Source organism: Peromyscus maniculatus, chromosome 4 (assembly GCF_049852395.1).
Source record: "Peromyscus maniculatus bairdii isolate BWxNUB_F1_BW_parent chromosome 4, HU_Pman_BW_mat_3.1, whole genome shotgun sequence".
NCBI classification, from domain to species: Eukaryota; Metazoa; Chordata; class Mammalia; order Rodentia; family Cricetidae; genus Peromyscus; species Peromyscus maniculatus.
Genome location: NC_134855.1, coordinates 28,874,938 through 28,897,088, shown reverse-complemented (window position 1 = coordinate 28,897,088; position 22,151 = coordinate 28,874,938).

Here is a 22,151-nt window from a genome sequence, read left to right as displayed (position 1 = left end):
AGGAACATCGGCCAGCTCCCCAGCTGAAACAACCAAAGGCCTTGTTGACACCTGGAAATAATGCATGGCTAAGGGTCCACCTGAAGAAGGATTCCTGGGAAGGCTCTTTGGCTAAAAGGATCAGTGAAGGGAGGAAGGTAAAGCAGTAGGAAGTGACAGAACACACGGGCTTGGGAGGCCATGTTGAAGGTTTGGTTTTCCTCCCACTAAGAAAAGGAATCGGGGAAGAAGTTAGACAGGGAGATGAAACAGCTAAACTCAGCACTTCGGAGGGCATAGTCTATCTGCCATGAACTGTGAAGTCTAGACTCTAGGATATGAGTTACCTTTCTGCTGTACCACTGTAGATGAGCCCATACTAGCTTGGGATGATGTTCGACCTCATTCCTTTTCGGCCAGTTTTCTCTGTGTCACTCCTAAATTGTTCCTAGTTTGTCACTCTTGTTCCAGGAGCACCCTCCTTCATGGATGTCATCGTCTTTCTCCTGGATCACCACTGCTTTGTACAGCAAGGCTCATGTGTAGCATGAATCTTAAAAGGTCTTATTAATAAAAACAAACCCGGAGCCAGGTATTGGGGTGAGAGCTGGAAGATCAGAGAGACAGAAGCAGCCATAGCTAACCTCACCATGCCAATTCCTCAGCTGATCCTGTTTCCTCAGACTGGAAGCCTTTGAGTCCTCAACCGAATGGATCTCAGCTGAACTGTTGCTCAGAAGCCTAAAAGCTTAACAGGCTCTAGTTCCTGGTCCTCAAGCCTTAAATACCTTTCTGCTTCCTGCCATCACTTCCTGGGATTAAAGGCATGTGTCACCATGCCTGGCTGTTTCCAGTGTGGCTTTGAACTCACAGAGATCAGGATGGATCTCTCCCTCAGGAATGCAAGGATTAAAGGTTTGTGTGCCACCATTTTCTGGCCTCTATGTCTATCTAGTGGCTGTTCTATTCTCTGACCCCAGATAAGTTTACTAATGTGCACAATATATTGGGGGGGGGACACAATATCACCACATTTTCCCTTTTTTTGTCTAAAATTTAAAAAAGCTTATAACTAATGCAAGAAAACTATATCCAATATATATAGTCAAGAATTACATTAACAATGTACAAATTCAGATAAAAATTTTCATCACTTATCCTATTTAAAACAAGTAGTTTCGCCAGGCAGTGGTGGCACATGCCTTTAATCCCAGCACTTGGGAGGCAAGAGGCAGGTGGATCCCTGTGAGTTCAAGACCAGCCTGATCTACAAAGTGAGTTCCAGGAAAGGCACAAAGCTACACAGAGAAACCCTGTCCTCGAACCCCCCCCCCCCAAAAAAAAAGAGTTTCTTTTTAAAAGTATATTCAACAATCTCCCTTTTTATCTTATCATATCCATATTCTTTTTTACTTACCTTTTATCTTATCGTTTCTATATCTTCCCTTTTTTCAGAGGAGATTCAATTATCTACCCTTATCTATATCTTCTTTTTTCATTTTTTGAAGAAGAACTCTGTATCTAATCTCCTTTGTTTAGCTTTTTTTTTACCATTAACAATTAACAACTTGGTTTTTTTTGTGTTTGTTTTTTTGTTTTTTTGTTTTTTGTTTTGTTTTGTTTGTTTGTTTTTGTTGTTGTTGTTGTTTTGTTTTGTTTTGTTTTTTCGAGACAGGGTTTCTCTGTGTAGCTTTGCGCCTTTTCTGGAACTCACCCTATAGTCCAGGCTGGCCTCGAACTCAACAGAGATCCACCTGCCTTTGCCTCCCGAGTGCTGGGATTAAAGGTGTGCGCCACGACCGCAATTAACAACTTGTAACCAACTATCATAAACAATAACATTTATCCATAAGCCATTGAAGGACCAGAAAACACTCACCCCACCACTTGGGAATGAGATTATATGCAAAACACTTTTTGCCCTAATTAAGTCCTACTGCAATAGAAAGTGTCCATAGCTTATGGGTGGTTATTTGAAGAAATCCCATGTCTCAAGTTCTATTTAAGGCAAAAAGACACTGTGTATAAAGAGTAATATAAAATATCATTTTATAACAAAAAACCAAGTCATCCTTGTAGCTGGAAGATTTATTGTGTCTTGCTCAGCCCACAGCCACTCAGACCCAAGTAAATACACAGAAGCTTATATTATTTTTAACTGCTTGGCCATTAGCTCAGGCTTATTACTGAGTAGCTCTTACACTTAAATTAACCCATAATTCTTATCTGTGTTTATCCATGTAACTTGGTACCTTTTCTCAGTTCTGCCTTGTTATTTTGCATCCTCTGTGTCTGGCTGGCGACTCCTGATTCAGCCTTTCTCTTCCCAGAATTCTCCTTGTCTACTTGCCCCACCTATACATCCTGTCTGGCTACTAGCCAATCAGCATTTTATTTACCAACCATCAGAGCAACACACATTCACAGCATACAGAACAACATTCCACAGCACATCTTCATTTGGTTTCCTGAACATGTGGAATGTGGTTATAGTGTCCCCCAATATATTGTGGACACTAATAAACTTATCTGGGGTCAGAGAACAGAACAGCCACTAGATAGACATAGAGGCCAGAAAATGGTGGCACACATGCCTTTAATCCTATCACTTGGGAGGCAGAGATCCATCTGGATCTCTGTGAGTTCAAAGCCACACTAGAAACAGCCAGGCATGGTGACACACACCTTTAATCCCAGCACTTGAGATCTCATGTCCTACTTAAGAAAGACACATACCTTTAATCCCAGAAAGTGATGGTAGAAAACAGAAAGGTCTATAAGGCATGAGGACCAGGAACCAGAGTCTTTTTTAAGCTTTTAGGCTTGTGAGCAGCGGTTTAGCTGAGATCAATTCGGTAAGGACTTAGAAGCTTTCAGTCTGAAGATTCATGGAAACAGGGTCAGCTAAGAAGTTGGCAGAGATGAGGTTAGCTGTGGCTTATTCTGTTTCTCTGATCTTTCATCGTTGACCCCAATACCTGGCTCTAGATTTGTTTTTATTAATAAGATCTTTTAAGATTTGTGCTACAGTGGACTGTGAGTTTTCATTAGTGAGGCATGCCCTATCTGACTTCAGCACATACTTATGCAGGCCAAATACTGCAGCAGTGCCCAGGAACTTAAGTTGGTGGGGTCCTATTAGAGCACCTTCCAGGGCATGAGCAAATTGTGCCTTGGTTCACATGTGACATTGTTCCCAGTGTGGCCATATTGTTACTGAACCCCTGGCTGGTGGTCTTAAGAAGCCAAAAATGTTTCGGAAATAGATTTTCTGAAGACATGGGTTGCTGAGAATGTACATCTATGTTCATCATGTGTACAGGATGAGTATCTCTTAACTGCAAAGTTATTTTCAGATTTTAGAGTGTATATTTATACATAATGAGGTATCTTGTAGATGGGACCCTAATCTAACCATTCATGCCTTTGTGTGGGGGGGGGGCAAGTAGAAAGGGGTGTGTGTGTGTGTGTGTGTGTGTGTGTGTGTGTGTGTGTGTGTATCCAACAAGGAGACATCCAAGAAGAGTCTCAGTGAGGGCCCAGCATTGATAGTGTAGTAGAAACCAGAGGCCTTGAACCAGACCAATGACTCTTTACAATGAACACTTGCAAGTAAAGATGTATGGAGGAAGGGGGTTACTGAGTGACTCACTGTGTCACACCACAGCTTCCATGATGAGATTTTTAATTTTTCATTTTTCCTTTTACCTCTTAAATTTTGTTTTATTTAAGGGGGTGCAGGGGAATAAGTAAAAAGGAAAAAATGTAGTGCTTTATATGATTTCTGGCATAGAGCAAAAAGCCAAAACCTTCCTTTGCTCTGCTATTGGTCCTGTACATCCAGTACTAGTTACTTTTCTGTTGCTGTTATAAAACATCGTGACCAAGTGAGTGGTGATGGAAAGTTTACTATGGCTTATGGTTCCAGAGGAAGTTCATAATGATAGGGGGTCTGGCAGCAGGAAAGCAAGACATCATGTCTTCTTCACACAGGAAGCCAACAGACAGTAAATGGGAAATACTGTGAGGCCATAAACTCTCATAGCCTACCACCTATGGTGTACTTCTCTAGAGCAAGACTTCACATCCTAAAATTCCATAACCTACACAAACAGCACCACTAACTGGGGGCCAAGTGTTTGGATACATGCACTTATGGGGGACATTTCTCATTCAAACCACCACATTCCACTCCCAGGCCCTCATAGGCTCATAGCCATATCACAATAAAAAATTGATTTAGCCTAACTTTTAAAACCCATCATCTTAAACAGTCTAAGCATTTTTTCTGTGCCCCAAAGTTCCTGCTGAGACTCAAGGTAATCTCTTCATTTTGATTCACTATACAATCAAAAGGAAATTACATATTTCCAACATACTCTTGCATAAATTAAGCATCCCCAGTCCTAAAGGGGTAAATGAGGAAGAGTGAGGAAATATTGAACCATAACAAAATCAAAATGGTGCAGGGAAAACAACACATCTTGTAGCTTCACATTCAGTATCTGGGGCTTTAGATTTAAGGGACTTAGAGAGCCCCACCCCTCCAGGTTTGCTACCTGCAATATGCACCTCTCTCATTGGCTGATTCCACACACTGTATCAAGCTCTCCTCAGCAGATGTACCACTGCTCTGGCAACTCCAACATTTTGTGGTCTCTAATGTCACTCAGTCTTCATTTTCACAGCTTCATACAAGGGTCTCTCATAGTGCAGGTTACCTGGCTTTGGTGGCTCTCTGAAACTACAGAGAAAAAAATCTACAGCCCTCTCATTATTCATGTTTTTATTCCCCTCAAAGCTACCATGCTGAAGACACTGCTAAGTTTAACTGTCAACTAGAGAGGGATACTCCCGTCCCCTAGAATTGAAATTTCAATTGTCGTAGAATATTATTTTAAGGTGTTACTTTTGTTTATGTTACATTTGTTTAACTCTATGAAGCTGTGTTACTTTGTCTGTCTAGAACACCTGATGATCTAATAAAGAACTGAACAGTTAATAGCAAGGTAGGAGAAAGGATAGGTGGGGCTAATAGGTAGAGAGAATATCTACAAGGAGAAGTCTGGAGGAAGGGAGGAAGAGCAAGAAGATGTAGAGGAGGACATTAGGGGCCAGTCACCCAGCTACACAACCAGCAATGGAGTAAGAAAGTAAGATATACAGAAATAAGAAAAGGGAAAATCCCAGAGGCAAAAGGTGGATGGGATAATTTTAAGATAAGAAAAGCTGGCTAGAAACAAGCCAAGCTAAGGCTGGGCATTTATAAGTAAGAATAAGCTTCCTTGTGTGATTTATTTGGGAGCTGCATGGCAGGCCCCCCAAAAAGACCAAACAACAACAACATACAATATCAATTTTTTTCAAGCAATTGCTTCTGAAAAGCAAGAAACCCTTTAGGTTTTCTCCTTTCATAAGTTGTAAGCTTAGCTGGATGAGATCTTGCTGTAATGGCATCCTTTCCATTGTTCTAGGGACAAACAGGAGGCCACTCCTTAATGGTGCTAATCTCACTAATAATGAAAACTTCTTTCAGCACATGACTTTTCTGAAGCATAAGCTTCCTAGTATTCTTTTATTTCTCTAAACCATTTATTTTATATTTCTTTTTGCCCCATTTGCTTTAGTGTTTCATTGTACTCCTGTAAGAGGGCAATCGATAACAACCATTCTACAGACTCAACATAATGCCTTGAAATCTCCTCTGCCAAAGAAATTAGTCCACTATTTTTATCACTTAGCCTCAGGCAAGTTCTCAGAACACAGGCAGAGAAACAGATTCTTGGCTAAATATTACATGAATGAATTGTAGCTTAATTGCTGATAAAGTCCTTGCTTCCCTTGAAACCTCATGATTCAGGCCTCTAGTCTCCTTATTTCTATCTTCTAAGAACAACTTTCTGATCTCTGTTTACAGCATTCAATCAAACTTCAAAGTCTTCCACAGTCCTCCAAAAACCAATATGGTTGGTTTCTTCACAGTAACAACCCACTCTCTGGTACCAACTTCTGTATTAGTCATTGTAATCATTTTGACTCTGTATTGTGTTACTGTGATAAAATATGATGACCAAAAGCAACTATTGAGAAAGACCTTATCTTTGGTTTATGGTTCCAGAGAGAGAGTCTATAATAGCAAGCAGCCAAAATAGGAAATCTGAGTGATCACATCTTCATCACACAGGAAGTCAAGAGACAGTGAACTAGAATAGGTTGAGGCTATATAGCATGCCACTTGTGACATCCTTCCTCTAGCAAGGCTCTGTTCCCTAAAAGTTCTGTGATCCTCTTCAGCAGTGCCATCAACTGGTAAGCAAGTGTTCTGATACATGCATCTATGGGGAACTACTGGGGGATTTATTAAGGCAACTCCATGTAGTTAAAAGGGAGATTTATTTTTTGGGGGGAGGGGGTGTAACTTTTAACAAGTAAAGGGATAGGTTACAGGGTCCAGGAGAGGTGAAATGCAGTCCATTGGTGTTCTCTGGAGAAGTCTGCTCAGTCTACCACCCAAAATCCAGGATTGCCAGGAACCAAGACAGCCGGCACATCCAGATTTCGGGTCTTAAGGGCTCCCATCTCGACCCCACCTCAGGGGCAGGCCACAGGTAGGCATGACAGTTACTAGAAGCCTCACTGGGGGTAGTACTTCTAGGTCAAAGCTGGGACAGCTACCCACTATAAGAAACATTTCTCCTTTAGGCCACTACAACCCCTCCCATCTTTAAGTACATTGCCCAGGTTGTTAAGTCAGCAGCCTTGTAAATTCTGATTTTTATTCTAGGTTGGACATCAACACATGCATGTTATTTAGGAAGTGATGCCTGGGAATGCATATCAGTAGATAAGAAGCCTGAAACAGAAAGAAAGCCAATGTAACATTTGTCAGTGAGCAGCAATCAGTCTTGATACCTGAAGCCCAGTTTTACTGGGTATCTTCCCATGTAGGAGTCATCCTATCTGAGGACTGAAGTCCCCATTTGTCCTGTTGGAATTGCTCTCAGAGGCATCATCTTCCTGGTCCCTACAACCCTGGCCTTTATGTTTGCTGAGCATGTTCCATGTTCTCTGTCTGAGAATTCTCCGATAGAACAGAAGAGCGTGAACACACTGGCCCTACATTACAAAGGCGTGTGTTACAAGGTGAGAGGACCTTCAAATCTCCAACCCTCATGATTACCACTCTGGTTTTCATGTGTTTGGAAACCTATTTGGAAATTCCCCTCTTCCAACATACTGGTTGTGATATTTTCAAGGTTGGAAGTCATATGACACTTTTTGTATTATACATAGTAGTCTGCCTTGGATTGTATTTATGTTTGATTTATATTTCATTTATAATATGAGTTAGGGCTTTTGAGGACAAGATTAACTATTCATCATTTTCCTATTATAGAACTTTGCCCATCGTTAGTGCTCAATTAATATTGGTTGGATTAAATTGTGTTTCAAATTGAAAATGAATGTGAATCTTTTTCACAGTGCAATTTTTATATACTTCTGCATCTTGGAAAATATTTGATAAATCATCTCTTTGCCTTCTTTAATGTGTTTTGGTCTTACAGCACCTTTAAATGCCTTGGAGTTTCAAAAGACAAATATATCTTCATGTAATTTAAATGACAATCAGCAGGCTCTTTCTTCCTTATGAATATACAGAAAGCTGATGATCACAGCAGGTAACTGATGAGGCTAATCTTTCAATGTCCTGATAATTCTCTGCATGATTGCTTCTGGCGTGGGAGGATACACCATCACAGAATCATCAGGCGATTTGATCAGGACCAGAATAGATTATTGATTGTCCTCAAGTGAACTGGGTGTTTGTAGAGGATGAGGTTGGCATGGTGTCTCAAGGGAAGACCTCAGAAAGAAATCAATATGGAGACTTCAGAATCTTGTAAATGAGAACTAAGGGAAGGTTCTATGAAATGCAAACCTAAGATTACTTTGTGTAGCAGAAAGAGAACTGATGTTACTGTACTTCATAATCTGTTACTCTGACCAGCATGCAGAAAGGCTGGCAGGTCCCAATCTGTGACTCTATTTTTGATTAATTTGCCTTTCACGCTTCATTAGAGTTTTTCTAAACAGTAAGAATTATTTATTTTTAATAAAGTTAATAAAAATATTCCATTAGATGTTGTTTCCATTAGGTAGAAAAAAATATGAAAATGGCAAGACCTTTGTAGTGATTTAGGGCTATTAATATTCCCATCAATGATTTGGGATAAATGAAAAACATACATGTGTTGTAATTTTATCTTTATTTGTATTATAGTTTGAAGGATGGACATTTACACATGAGGTAATTCTACTTTGTGGATTCGGCAAACATGCCCTACTTATTCTAGACTTCTTCTATCATCTGTGATCTTCCTTCTTTTTATCCTAGCACATTCATAAGGAAGGCCTCTACTTTTCCTTATGCATTTTGTTTAATGGTTTGTAACACCTAAAAAAGGAGTTTGTAGTAAGGTGTTCGGTTTTGATTGGAACCCTGAGGTCTCTAACATGGTGTATATTTACAACTCAGCTTTCCTCTTCTGAAGTTCATTTGTAGTTTATCTGAAGGTCCCAGATCCTGAGGATGTTGCACCTGCTATCTTGGGTTGAAGGCAAATAGATTTATGAACTGGTGCTAGAGTCTAAGAATCAAGAAATACCATCAGCTTCCCTCTGTCTGAGCCTATGTATTCTTCCAGATGCTTTTGTCAGTAGGGACATCTTTCCCAGGAAGGTCAAAGAAAACTCAATATTTTCTACACACAGTCAACTCCATGGATTAAATTATTTTCTAAATGGAAGCTACCCTTTCTTTGTTGATACAGCCAGTCTCTTACTTTACATTTTTTCCATACATAAAGCAAACCCCAGCACCCGCCCCCTCCCCAAATGCATTAAGCTCTTGCAATGACTTTTTTGTCTAAGAACTTAAAATTACCCTTGCCTTATTGACTAAACTTAATCTTTATCAAACTTTAGGCTTCTCTTCTCTCTACAGACTCCTAAACTCAGATACCCTCAACTTTATAAAGCACTGATGTTCCCATGCTGCCTACTCATCTCACTGCTCCCTCATTGCTTTGGGTTCTACCATCTGTCCACATTTAGAGACCCTTTCTCTCCTTATGTCAAGACATTACAGCTCCTGAAGTCTAATTGTCCATCCCACTGAAATTGTTTTCAAATGAAGTCTGTCTTCCCATACAGTTGTGTTTATGTTTTCCTTTACCTCTTTCCATCTCTCTTAAGTTTAGGTGATGGGGAAATGGACATCATAGACCTGACCTTCTCCTCTTACAGAAGAAGAAAAATGATTCACAATTCCCCAAAAGCTCTCCACACTGCTATGAAAATCTGTCCAGCTGTGCCCTCAGTGTAGGTGAAAGGTTTTTTACACTGTCTTATTTATGTCTATGGTTTAGTCTGTCTTTTAGAACATAGCTTTTGGGGTGTCCTTTAAAATCCTATTAGAACAAAAAATGCATTTGTCAAGAAAGAAAATTTTCTCTACTCTCTTAATATCAATAAATATAGAAATACTAATTTAATTGATAATAGACAATTAATAGAAATGAATCTCTTTTTTAAGATTTTTCTTGACAGTAAAGAAGTGAAATTCAAAGAGTTTGATTAGATGCATCATAATATATGTCCTTTCAACAAAGGAAAGAGAATCCGGGTTTCAAAAGTGATCAGTTAAACATTGTGTTAATGTGGCTAAGAAATATATGGGCAATCCTTGAAAGACAAAGATTTGTTTATGCAATAAAGTTACGTCTGTTTATACACACTCACTTTGGTATTGACTCCTTACTTCCACCACGGTAATGAGACATTCCTTTTCTGTTATGGAGGATCAGGAAAAGCTGTTTCTCCAAACAAAATTTATACCTAATGTTTAGATGGATAAGTGGAGGCCAAAGAACTCTTCTTGAATCTGCTGGTTTTCAGCTCTTCAGCTGAAAACTGAATTGCCTTCAGCTCAAAATAATCCTTAGGCTAAAGTGCCCTTCACATTCGGTATATATCTTGTTCAGAAATTACTCTTGAAGCTATTCAATGTAGGGAATATAACTGCCTTCTAAGAAAGTGCTTGAGTGTCTGGGACTTAGAATAATGGAATCAAGGTACGATTTTACAACCTTGATCTTTACATTTGAATGGCAGTATTCAGGGACAAGTAGGAAATATAATTCAATAATTGTCCAATAAAATACTGAGTAATATTCTAGTTAATGTTATCTTTGGAAATTACTAAGCACATGAATGTTAAATTCCCCTATCATCTTTGATGATGAAGAATATTCTACTAAAGAAAATATTCTGGCCAAGCATGGATACCCACTGGGGAATATCCTTTTGTAGTGACTAGTATTTTCTACCTAGGTGGAGAGAACGCAGGTCACATAGAGCCCTAAACAGCAGTGCAAGGAGCCTGTGTTTTACTTCATCTGAGATGGAAGGCATTGGATGCTTTCCAGCAGGAGAGACTCATATCTGATCTAGACTTTTAAAAGGTCCTTCTTGGCTGTTAGATGGAGAAGGGATGACAGAAGGACAAGAATGACAGTTATTAAGAGTCTGGTCCAGACAAAGAAGGTGAATTTTCCAACACAGCTGGCGCCACTGAGGAGCTGAAAACAAATCCCTATGGATCTACAGCCCTGTGCGGCAGAAGCATAGGAACTGTATCTCTCACCAAAGTCCTGGCCTAGATCTGAAATCAGGCTGCCCTTGTCAATTTTCCTCTTACAATCCACATTTTTGCATCCACAAGGCACACCATCACTCATCTCTCCCACATGACAGCCCCTTGACATACCCTTACTGGGAGTTAGCTTCTCTCTCTTCAGCAATAAGAATCAGCACAACTCAGGTGGTGGATAAGTATCTTTTGGAAACAACATCCACAAAAGCTATTCATGCCAACACAGTATCTGTCTCTTTCATTTTTATGCCATAGGGACTGGGGGATACCTTCTATTTTAAAATCTTATCTCTAAAACAAGCTGCATAGAAACAATTAATATTGCACAAGACTTTTTTTTTTTTTACCCTATCTTTCCTCTAGAGACAGAATACAAATGTTAAAAACAAGCATATCTTATTTCCCATGCCAGGAGCACATGCAGATTTTTTTTCTGTTTGGGGCCAGCTTGGCTCTAGAATAGCTGAGCCTCTAGGTGCCCAGCAGTCTCCATGACATCTATGATGTCATCTCCGTACTCCAGGACAAAGCATCAGATTGGAAGGTTCATTTCCTAGGCAAATGAGGAAGCTCCCCTTAGCCTATGAGAAGTAGAGCAGCCAGATTGAAAAAAAAAAAATCTCACGGTCAACAAACCATCACTGGCTTACTTACATTTGGCCCATGACCTTGGAAGAGATAAAATGCCTTCCCCAAAATGTAGACCTTCTTCTTGTGATCCAGAATGGGTGTTTTTGAGATAATTTACCTGGACTCCCTCCCCTGAAGAGAGTTGTTTATCAAGTATGATCTAATTTAAGTTTTCAAATTCATTATTCACACATAATCAAGCTTTAAAAAAAAACAACTTTACAAACTAGACAGCCATGTGTAGATTTCAACAGCAATTGCAAACCACTTGCACCCTTTGCTGATGAAACAATGGATTTACAGACTCTGAGGACCTAAACACTTCCAGATTCCTTTGCATCTTGACAGCAATGGGAATGGCCAGAACCAAGACATGAGTGTACTGTCTAACCCCAACTGGGTAATTCTAACTTTGTTACAAATCAGTTTGCATTGTTTTGCTCCATTTTCTATGTATGTTGTCTTTTAAATCACTTTTTGTGAAATTTATATTTTGAAAATGTTTTCCAATGGTAGATACTGATCTTGTGAATTATCTTTCCTTTAGTTACTTCTGGCAGGTAAAGGGGTGGCTCACCATGGTTCTCAGTAGGGTATATGAGCATCCTATGGGTCATCTTCCACCACAAGCAGAAAGGGAATAGGGGAAATTAAAGACTCTCTTTTTTGTTTTTCAGACTTGTTGCCAAAGGGCCTGATCCTCAGCTCTTTAGGGCAAGAACTTGCCTGAAACCTCCTACATAACCACAATAATGACACCACCAATGTCACCAATTGTTTGAAAGACCCCCAACTATGATGCTAAACATGGTCCAAGCCATCTTCCTTATATGTTTCTGTTGCCTATGTTTCTGAAGGGAGGCAGGCATCTCTATTGGCGTGATTGGCCTTATCCACAGAGTGACCACTTACCGCATTGTGGAGTGGCTGTGTTCTGATTGTCTTCATAAGTACGGCTGATGTCCCTGGATGTTTGCCAGTTCATATTTCCTTGTTCCCTTTTAGAGCTGAGAGAGAAATGGACAGCACGCCACTAGAGCAGCTGCAGAGAGGCTCACACATATACACTAAGTATCCCATTACCACCCAGCTCAGATATGACACAACTCTCAGCAATGGCCTCTTGTTTATTTTTACTTTTATTTCTGCCTCCCTGGCAGATTCTCCTTTCTTTTTCAGCCCCTGTGAGGTCACCTATGATGCAGATTCTTGTCTGAGAAGAATATATTTAACTCTGGGGCTAGGACAGAAGACGCTGGAAGAGAACCATAAGTCACTGGCTCCTTTCCCATTTTTTCAGCTTCTATTAAAAGAAATTAAATATTTCTTGTCAGGACTGGGTACTGGTTTTTAGGCTCCAGTGGAGGTAGGTTAGTTGAATTGTTCATTAATTTTGATATTGCGACAGGAAAGGAAAGCAGTTTGGGAAAATGTGCATTTGTCTGATTAATTATTAAATGAGAATGAAGACATTTCTTTTAACTATTTTATTTAGATTTGCATTTTAAATAAACATATAATGATACCTTATAATTTCAAAATAATGAGAATATTAATGTCAAGAGACATTTCTGGAAGAAGGAAAAGTTGCATGAATTATGTTACCTAAAACTGAGAAATAAACAGAAAGAAGGGGGTAAGCTAGAGGAGATGACAATGTCCAAATAAGACAGGATGCCTTGAAGGCCTCACCAGTAACAACCAGTTCCACTTTAATAGCGTACTACTTTTCCCAGCTTCATTTCTATTATCTTTATGTTTATATTGTTGTAATATCACATTATATTGTCATAATGAAACATTATAATAATACAAGCACATGTCCCTTCTATACTTTCTTTAAGCTTCTTCTTCTTTTTGTTTTTTTTTTGTTTGTTTGTTTGTTTTTTTTTCAAGACAAGGTTTCTCTATGCTTTCTTTAGCTTCTTAAAGAATATCTCAGGGTTCTTTGGGGTTTTGTTTTCGCCGGATATGTAACAGTGCTTGGAAGCGAGTTTCTGTTCCTGGACAGTCCCTGTTACTTAGGCGCCCAATGAGGCAGAGCGAGGCTGGTGCTGCAGTAGTGAATGTGTCGTCAGTGGGATTTATTTTCCTTATTCTTTGTCTCTGTCAGTTAGGCAGAATGAAACCGTTTTTGACCCCAGGTTGAAATGTAAACCACAACTTTCTTTCAGCTCTGTAACAACTACAGGGGCTGTCTCTGCATCACATCTGTAAGCCTGAGGTACCATCTTAAACAGTGTGGTCTGCCTAGACGAGAGAATTTTCTAACATTCTAATGGGTGGATTAACCAAGAGTGTTTAGCATCTTTTGATCTTTGAAATGTGTATTGGACCTTTCGCAAAGTTATTTTATGTATTCTTAAATCCTAAAACATTGTAAAAATAGGTATCATTCAAGTAAGATTATCTTTGCACCCATTGTCTTATTTAGAGTTTCTTTGGTTGTAATAAGAGGCCATGACCAAAAGCAACTTGGGGAGAAAAGGGTTTATTTCCCTTACTTGTCCAGGCTACAGTCCATCACTAAGGAAAGTTGGGGCAGGAATCTGGAGACAGGACCCAAAGGGGAACTGCTGCAGGCCGCAGGAATATATCATATGAACTCAGCTGGTTATGGCAAAGTCACTACCTAGAGGAATCAGGGAATTCCTCCAGAGGAAGCCAAATCCCAAGGAGTTTTTGGTGTTACTTGGCTTATTATATATCAGCTGTTTCTGTTATGAAAATCATGTGTGCCTTCATAGTTTTCCCAATTGACTTTTCCCTAAGAAGGGCTAACAGTGTGGACTGATCACTCTGGACATACACATTCCAGGTATTTGGAGAACAGCCTCAGGAAAGGCTTTCTCTGGAATCAGATATCTCCCTTAGCCACTTTCAAGGACGACAGGAAACACCACCCAGGTGGGCGCCCAACTTCTGAGGATAACAATGATAACAGCCCACATGCAAGCTCCTGACTTAAATTCCGCAAGGAGACACCACCCAGGTGGGCACCCAACTTCTGAGGACTAACAATGATAGCAGCCCACATGCAGGTCTCCTGACTTAAGTTAAATTCCACAAGGAGACACTGCCTAGGAGAGGCAGACGTTAAGTAATAGCTTTACACAATTTAGCTCGGACCCTCCCTTTATATACTGGGACTTCCAGGGCACAAGAGGAGAGGAGAAAAGAGAATGGAAGAACTAGATGGGTAAGAACTTGAGAGGAACAAACTGAGATGGGGAAGAACTAGATTAAAGGGCTAGAAAAGAGCATTAGAGGAACGAGATGGAAGTTGAGGAAGAGCCAGATGGGAAAGAACAAGATGAGGAAGAGCCAGATGAGAAAGAAGGAGATGGGAGAGGAGCTGATGGGGAAAGAACTAGATAGATGAGAACCTAGAAGGGACAGAACTAGATGAAGGAATTAAGATAGAACCCAGAGGGGACAGTAGATAAATATAGAGAGAAATCAGGCAAGAAAGGAGCTAGGTGTGAGAGCAGAATAGAAGCTGTGTAGAGAGAGAACTATCACAGAATAATAAAGTATATGAACTAAGGAGTTTCGTGTACATAGATTCATTTCTTTTCATCAAAGATTATCAGCTGGTTGTAGATCTTCCTGGACCCTGGGAGGGGACTATTGAGGGGCTGGACCCTCATAGTCCCCGATAGCAGAGGTTATAGAGGAACACTGCTTACCACCTTGCTCCCCATGGCTTGCTAATCATGCTTTCTACAGAACCCAGGACCCCCAGCCCAGGGGTGGAACTGCCCACGATGGATGAGCCTTCTCACATCAATCATCAATCAAGAAAGAGCATCACAGGCTTGCCCACAGGCTAGTCTGCTGAAGGCATGTTCTCAATCCAGGTTCCCTCTTTCAAAATGACTCTAGCTTGTGTCAAGTTGACATAAATCTAGCCAGCACAAATGACCCCTTGTTAACTTGATACACAGACACATCACTATTCAATTAGAAACTTTTCTTTCTCATGTGTTCCCAATATGACATGTTAATATTAATATCACAATATAAGGCACATACATTTTAAAAGTCCCACAGTCTTTACAAGTTCAGTCTCTTTAAAACATCCAATTTTTTCAACATTCAAAGTCTCTGTAAAATACCCAGAGTATCTCTAAAATATCCAAAATCTCTCTGAAACTCCATAATCTCTTAACTGTGGGCTTGCGTAAAATCAAAAGTAAGTTACCTACTTCCTTACTCCAAGAGGGGATAATCAAGGCACAGTCACAAACAAATCACTGCAAAACCAGAGTTTGATATTGTAAAAACACTTGGTGCTGGGCATCTCAGACCCACTCACCGTCCTCTGGGCTCCAAAGGGCTTTGGCGGTGGTACTTCTCTGACTCTTCCATTTGAAGACACAGCTTGTCCGGTGGGCTCAGGCTAGATCCACTCCACACCTGCTGCTGTCCTTGGTGGTCTTACCATGGCGCTGCTATCTCCAAAATTCTCTGTTCTCCACGGCAGCTGGAATGTACTTTTGTGCTTTCATCTATTAGTGAGACCTCTCTTAGGCACTCTTTGGGAACTCTAACCCTAGCACAGGATACTAAGCATCGATTTTTCTCCACGACTCCTTCAATTCTGAAGTTTCTTCTTCAACTGAAGCTACTGGTCTCTCATGATGCCAAGCCTCATCTACTCTCCATGACCTCTTCATGCCTTCAAAACCAGTAACATCTGGGAAACTCATATACATTACCAAGTTTAGCTGCCAGCCCAAGGTATAGGCTTGACTCTCTCTTGACCACAGCTTCTGTGTGTTGACTTTGACAAAATACTTTCAAATTTGCAGTATTTCGATGCTGCTAGTCTCTTCTTTTTTTTTCTTTTATTTTATTTTACAATATCATTCAGTTCTACATCTCAGCCACGGATTCCCTTGTTCTCCCCCCTCCTGCTCCCCTCCCCTTCCCCCCAGGCCACCCCCTATTCCCACCTCCTCCAGGGCAAAGCCTCCCCCGAGGACTGAGATCAACCTGGTAGACTCAGTCCAGGTAGGTCCAGTCCCCTCCTCCCAGACTGAGCCAAGTGTCCCTGCATAAGCTCCAGGTTTCAAACAGCCAACTCATGCAATGAGCACAGGACCCAGTACCACTGCCTAGATGCCTCCCAAACAGATCAAGCCAATCAACTGTCTCACCTATTCAGAGGGCCTGATCCAGTTGGGGGGCCCCTCAGCCTTTGGTTCATAGTTCATGTGTTTCCATTCGTTTGGCTATTTGTCCCTGTGATTTTTCCAACCTTGGTCTCAACAATTCTCTTTCATACAAACCCTCCTCTTTCTTGCCAATTGTTTCGGGATTTTAATGGGGATTGCATTGAATCTGTAGATTGCTTTTGGCAAAATGGACATTTTAATTTGTTAACCCTACTGATCCGTGAGCATGGGAGCTCTTTCCTCTTCTGCTATCTTCTCCAATTTCTTTCTTCAAGGACTTGAAGTTGTTGCTGTCTTTCACTTGCTTTGTTAGAGTTATACCAAGATAATTTATATTATTGGAGGATGTTGATTCCCTGATTTCTTTCTCAGCCTAGTTATCATCTGTATATAGGAAGACTACTGATTTTTTTAAGTCAATATGGGATCCAGCCACTTGAATAATGGTGTTTATCAGCTGTAGGAGTTCCCTGGTAGAATTTTTGAGGTCTCTTATGTATACTATTATATCATTTGCAAATTATACTTTGACTTCTTCCTTTCCAATTTGTATCCCTTTAATTTTTTTTTAGTTGTCTTATTGCTCTAGCTAGAACTTCAAGTACTATATTGAATAGATATGCAGAGAGTGGACAATCTTATCTTGTTTCTCATTTTAGTGGAATTGCTTTGAATTTCTCTTCATTTACTTTGATATTAGCAATTGGCTTGCCGTGTATTGGTTTTATTATGTTTAGATATGTCCCTGATCTCTCCAAGACTTTTATCATGAAGAGGTGTTGGATTTTGTCAAAGGTTTTCACAATCATCTAATAAGATGATTGTGTGGGTTTTTTTTTTTTCAGTTTGTTTATATGATGGATTACATTGACAGATTTTTGTATGTTGAACAATCCCTATGTCTCTGGGATGAAGCCTACTTGATCATGGTGGATGATCTTTTTGATATGTTCTTGGATTCAGTTTGCCAGCATTTTATTGGGTCTTTTTGCATCAATGTTCATAAGGGAAACTGGTCTGTAATTCTCTTTCTTTGTTGAGTCGTCATGTGGTTTGGGTATCAGTGTGACTGTGGCTTCACAGAAAGAACTTGGCAATATTCTGTCTGTTTCTGTTTTGTGGAATAATTATGGGAAGTATTGGTATTAGCTCTTCTTTGAAAGTCTAGTAGAATTCTGTGCTAACACTGTCTGTCCCTGGGCTGTTTTGTTTTGGGAGGCTTTTAATGTCTGCTGCTATTTTGGGGGCTATAGCTGTATTTAAATGGTTTGTCTGATCTTGATTTAACTTTTGGAAGTAGTATATATCAAGATATTTATCAATTTCTTTTAGATTTTCAAATTTTGTGGAGTATAGGTTTTTTAAAGTATGACCTAATGATTCTTTGGACTTCCTTGGTGTCTGTTGTTATGTCCCCCTTTTTGTTTCTGATTTTGCTAATTTGGGTACTATCTCTCTGCCTTTTAGTTAATATGGATAAAGATTTATCTATTTTGTTGATTTTCTCAAAGAACCAACTCCTTGTTTCATTGATTCTTTGTATTGTTCTTTTTGTGTCTATTTTATTGATTTCAGCCCTCCAATTGATTATTTCCTGCTATCTACTCCTCCTGGCTGTGTTTGCTTCTTTTAGTTCTAGAGCTTTCAGGTGTGCTGTTAAGTCACTAATATGAGATCTCTCCAAATTCTTCAGGAAGGCACTTAGTGCTATGAACTTTTCTCTTAGTACTACTTCCATTGTTTTCTATAAGTTTGGGTATGTTGTGCATTCATTTTCAATGACTTCTAGGAAGTCTCTAACTTCTTCCTCATTTCTTCCTTGACCCAGTGTTAGTAGAACAACTTACTAGAGAGTTGTTCAGTTTCCATGAGTTTGTAGGCTTTCTGTTGTTTATGTTATTGAAATGCAGCTTTAATCTGTGGTGGTCTAATAAGATACAGAGGATTATTTCAGTTGAGACTTGCTTTGTTGCTGAATATATGGTCAGTTTTGGAGAATATCGCATGAGGTTTGAAGAAGAAAGTATAATCCTTTGTGTTTGGACAAAACATTCTGCAGATGTCTGTTAGGTCCATTTGAGTCATAACATCTGTTAATTCTGTTATTTTTCTGTTTAGTTTCTGTCTGGATGACATGTCCATTGCTGAGCATGTGCTGAAGTCTGTCACTATTAATGTGTGGGTATAGATGTGTGATTTAAGCTTTAGTAATGTTTCTTTTACAATTGTGGATGCCCTTGCATTTGGGGCATAGATGTTCAGAGCTGAGAAAACATCTTGTGGATTTTTCCTTTGATGAGAATGAAATACCCTTCTCCATCTCTTTTGATTAATTTTTGGTTGGAAATCTATTTTGTTAGATATTAGGATTGCTATGCCAGCTTGCTTCTTAGGTCCATTTGATTTGAAAATCTTTTCCCAACCCTTTACTCTTAGATAATGTCTACCTTTGATGTTGAGGTATGTTCTTATAGAACAATAGATACTATTTTTATATCCACTCTGTTAGCCTTTGTCTTTTTATTGTTAAATTGATTCCATTGATATTAAGAGATGTTAATGACAAATGATTCTTAATTCCTATTATTTTGTGGTTGTTGTTGGTGGTGGTTGTGTGTGTGTGTGTGTGTGTGTGTGTGTGTGTGTGTGTGTGTGTGTGTGTGTCTGCTTCAGCTGCGTTGGATTGTTCAGATTTTTCTGTTGTTGGATAGCTGGCTTCTGGTGGTGCCATGTAGCACTTTCTTTTATTGATTGTGTTCTCACACTAGTGTTTACACATCTGGATTTGGGGTGATTATAAATCTAGGTGTTGATTCCTGTGTTTTTCTTTGTTGGATGGGTGTTTTGTTCCTTGGTTTCTTTTTCCTCTCTGGCCTTCTATCCTAAATGGTGAAGGGTTCTGGTTACTAGTGAGCCTTCAGATAAAGTAGGGTATCTTTGCTGCAGTTTGGGGGGCCTGGGGTCCCTAGATCTGGCCTGGTAAACCTAAAGTCTTCTTCCAAAGTTGTAGACTAGGATATGAAGCCCAAGCCAGTGGATGCAGTCTAGGCTATTTTAGTTATTCTTAATTCAAAACATCAAACTTCAAACAGTAAGCTCATTACTCATTTCAAATTAAATGAAATATTGTATACTTCAGTCCTGATAGAGTTTTTGAGGTACTCTCAAACTTCCTTCTGAAATTTCAAAAGTAGAGCCTCTATCATCTACCACTCTTAGTATTAACTTTAATTTCCCACAATAGATAATTAAGCTCTAAGCACTCAATGGCTCTTTTAACACACAGTTCCAAAGTCCTTCTACAATCTTCCCCAAAATACATGGTCATGTCTGTCACATCCTGGTACCAGTTTCTACTTTGGGGTTTTTATTATTGTGGTAAAATGCCATAACCAATCCCAACTTGGTGGAGAAAGTGTTTATTTCCCTTATTCTTTCAGGCAACAGTGACTCCTATGGCAGAGGGAAATCAGGACATGAATCTAGAGGCAGGACCCAAAGCAGAGGAACACTGCTTACTGGTTTGCTCCTCATGGTATACTTAGTTTTGTTTCTTATAGAACCCAGAACCATCAGCCCAGGGGTGGGCACTGCCCATAGTGAGCTGGGCCCTCTCATAGGCCAATCTGGTGAAGGTTTGTCTTCAATCAAGGTTATTCTTTAAAATGACTGGAGCTTGTGTCAAGTGGGCATAAAAACTAGGCAGCACACCTATCTTTCCATAGGAATGAAACCATTCCATCACTCTTGGCTCCCAACTCAGGCTGTAAGAAGCTGGAAACTGTTCTTAGGTATTACAGGCTGGTGGAATGCATCACACAAAAGAACGACATCACAGATGTGAGTATCACACTCCATTTGTTTAAGGGTTTGTAACAGAATTCCACTCAATATGATTTTGGATTCATGTAGCAAAACAAATCTAATTTTGACCATGCCTTATTTGGTATGGAGTTCTACAGAATGATGGCAATGGATGCTCTGCCAATCTGAGGAACCCTTGAGAAGCCTGACACAGGGAATGCTCTAGTTCAGCTGAGGAGACTGACCACACTAAAAACACCTTTTGTTTTCCAGACATTTATTCTTCACATCTAACCAAGGAGAATCTTGCCTACCTGGTGCTCAACACTCCACCCATGAGACACAAATGGAATTATTTGTGTACCCCCTTCTCTTTTGTCTCATTATCTTAAGAGATTCTCTCAAGAGGAAAACACTGAATAAGCTGAGCCAGCTTCCCTTCCATAGAAATATGGACACACATCTTTGGTCATCATGGCTGGTGAACACTTCTGACACTTAGAACCTTATATACCAAATGTCCTCTAATATGGATAGCCCTCTGCATAAACACAAATACCAGGGCTACATGTCACTAGGCTCAGTGATACAGTGGTGGGCTGTGGGAATTAACTCCTTCTTTCTTTACCCATCCTGTCTTCTCAACACCATTCCACACATCACCACCATCAGTTCATTCTAGCTGGTACCTTGTAGAAAAGTAGAGCAAATGGGTTAACACAGATCACTCTAAAAGAGAGCCTGCAGTCCTGAGTCCCAACTCCTCTTCATACAGGTTGCCCTAGTTTCTTGGCTCACTGGGAATGCTGTTTTCTGCTGTGGATGTCCTTCTGTATGCTCTGACTATGTATTGCTTTGATTGGTTGATAAATAAAGCTGTTTGGCCAGTGGTGAGGCAGAATAATGTTAGGCAGGACATTCCAAATAGAAAGAGAGGAAGGAGAAAGGCAGGATTGAGGAGACACTACTAGCCACCAGAAGAAGCAAGATGTAAAGTATCAGTAAGCCACAAGCCACGTGGCAAAGTATAGATTTATAAAAATGAGTTAATTTAAGATATAAGAGCTATCTATCGAGAAGCCTGATCCATTAGGCCTTATAGTTTGAAAATAATATAAACTTCTGTGTTTTTATTTGGGTCTGAGGAACTGTAGGACCGGGCGGGACATAGAAAAAAAAAAAAAAACCCAGCTACATTTGGTGTACCAACACAAGGCTCTCAAATTTCCATAAGGCCTAAAAAGAGTTTAAAAGGGGCTTCTAAACACATTATAATGGAGCCAAAAACAGCTTTCTACCTCATGTCTCATGTGGGCCAAGATATAGAGACACTGAGATACAGAGAGGACATGGTATGCAGAACTGAGCTACAATATGGCGGGTTCATGGCATGTGGACTAAAACACAGCATGACAGATTCCCACATTGTCCAGTATGCTGTGTGGTGGATTTAGCTTTTGCTAATACAAAAAAAGAAGTTTTCTGGGCTACAATCTGCCAGATGGATGGCACAGCCATGTCTGAATGGAATGGCAGAAGTCACAAAGCCAGCACAGCTGCTTGACAAAGATCCAGCAGAACTGAGCCACATAATGGCTACCAGGCCACCTTTGGTTTTCATCCCCACCTGTTACATACTTGGGGCACTTTTAATATTTGTACAATTTGGGGATGTTAGATTGATGGAAATTTCCTTATGAATCATTTATGCCTTCTCCCAGGAATGCTGCTTCTAAGCTTACCCAAGAAAATCCAGAACATACTATTCTCCACCCACACTTTGAGGGAGATATCCTTATCTATTTTAAGGTCTTCCTTATGCCTTGGAGGTTGTGACCCATAAA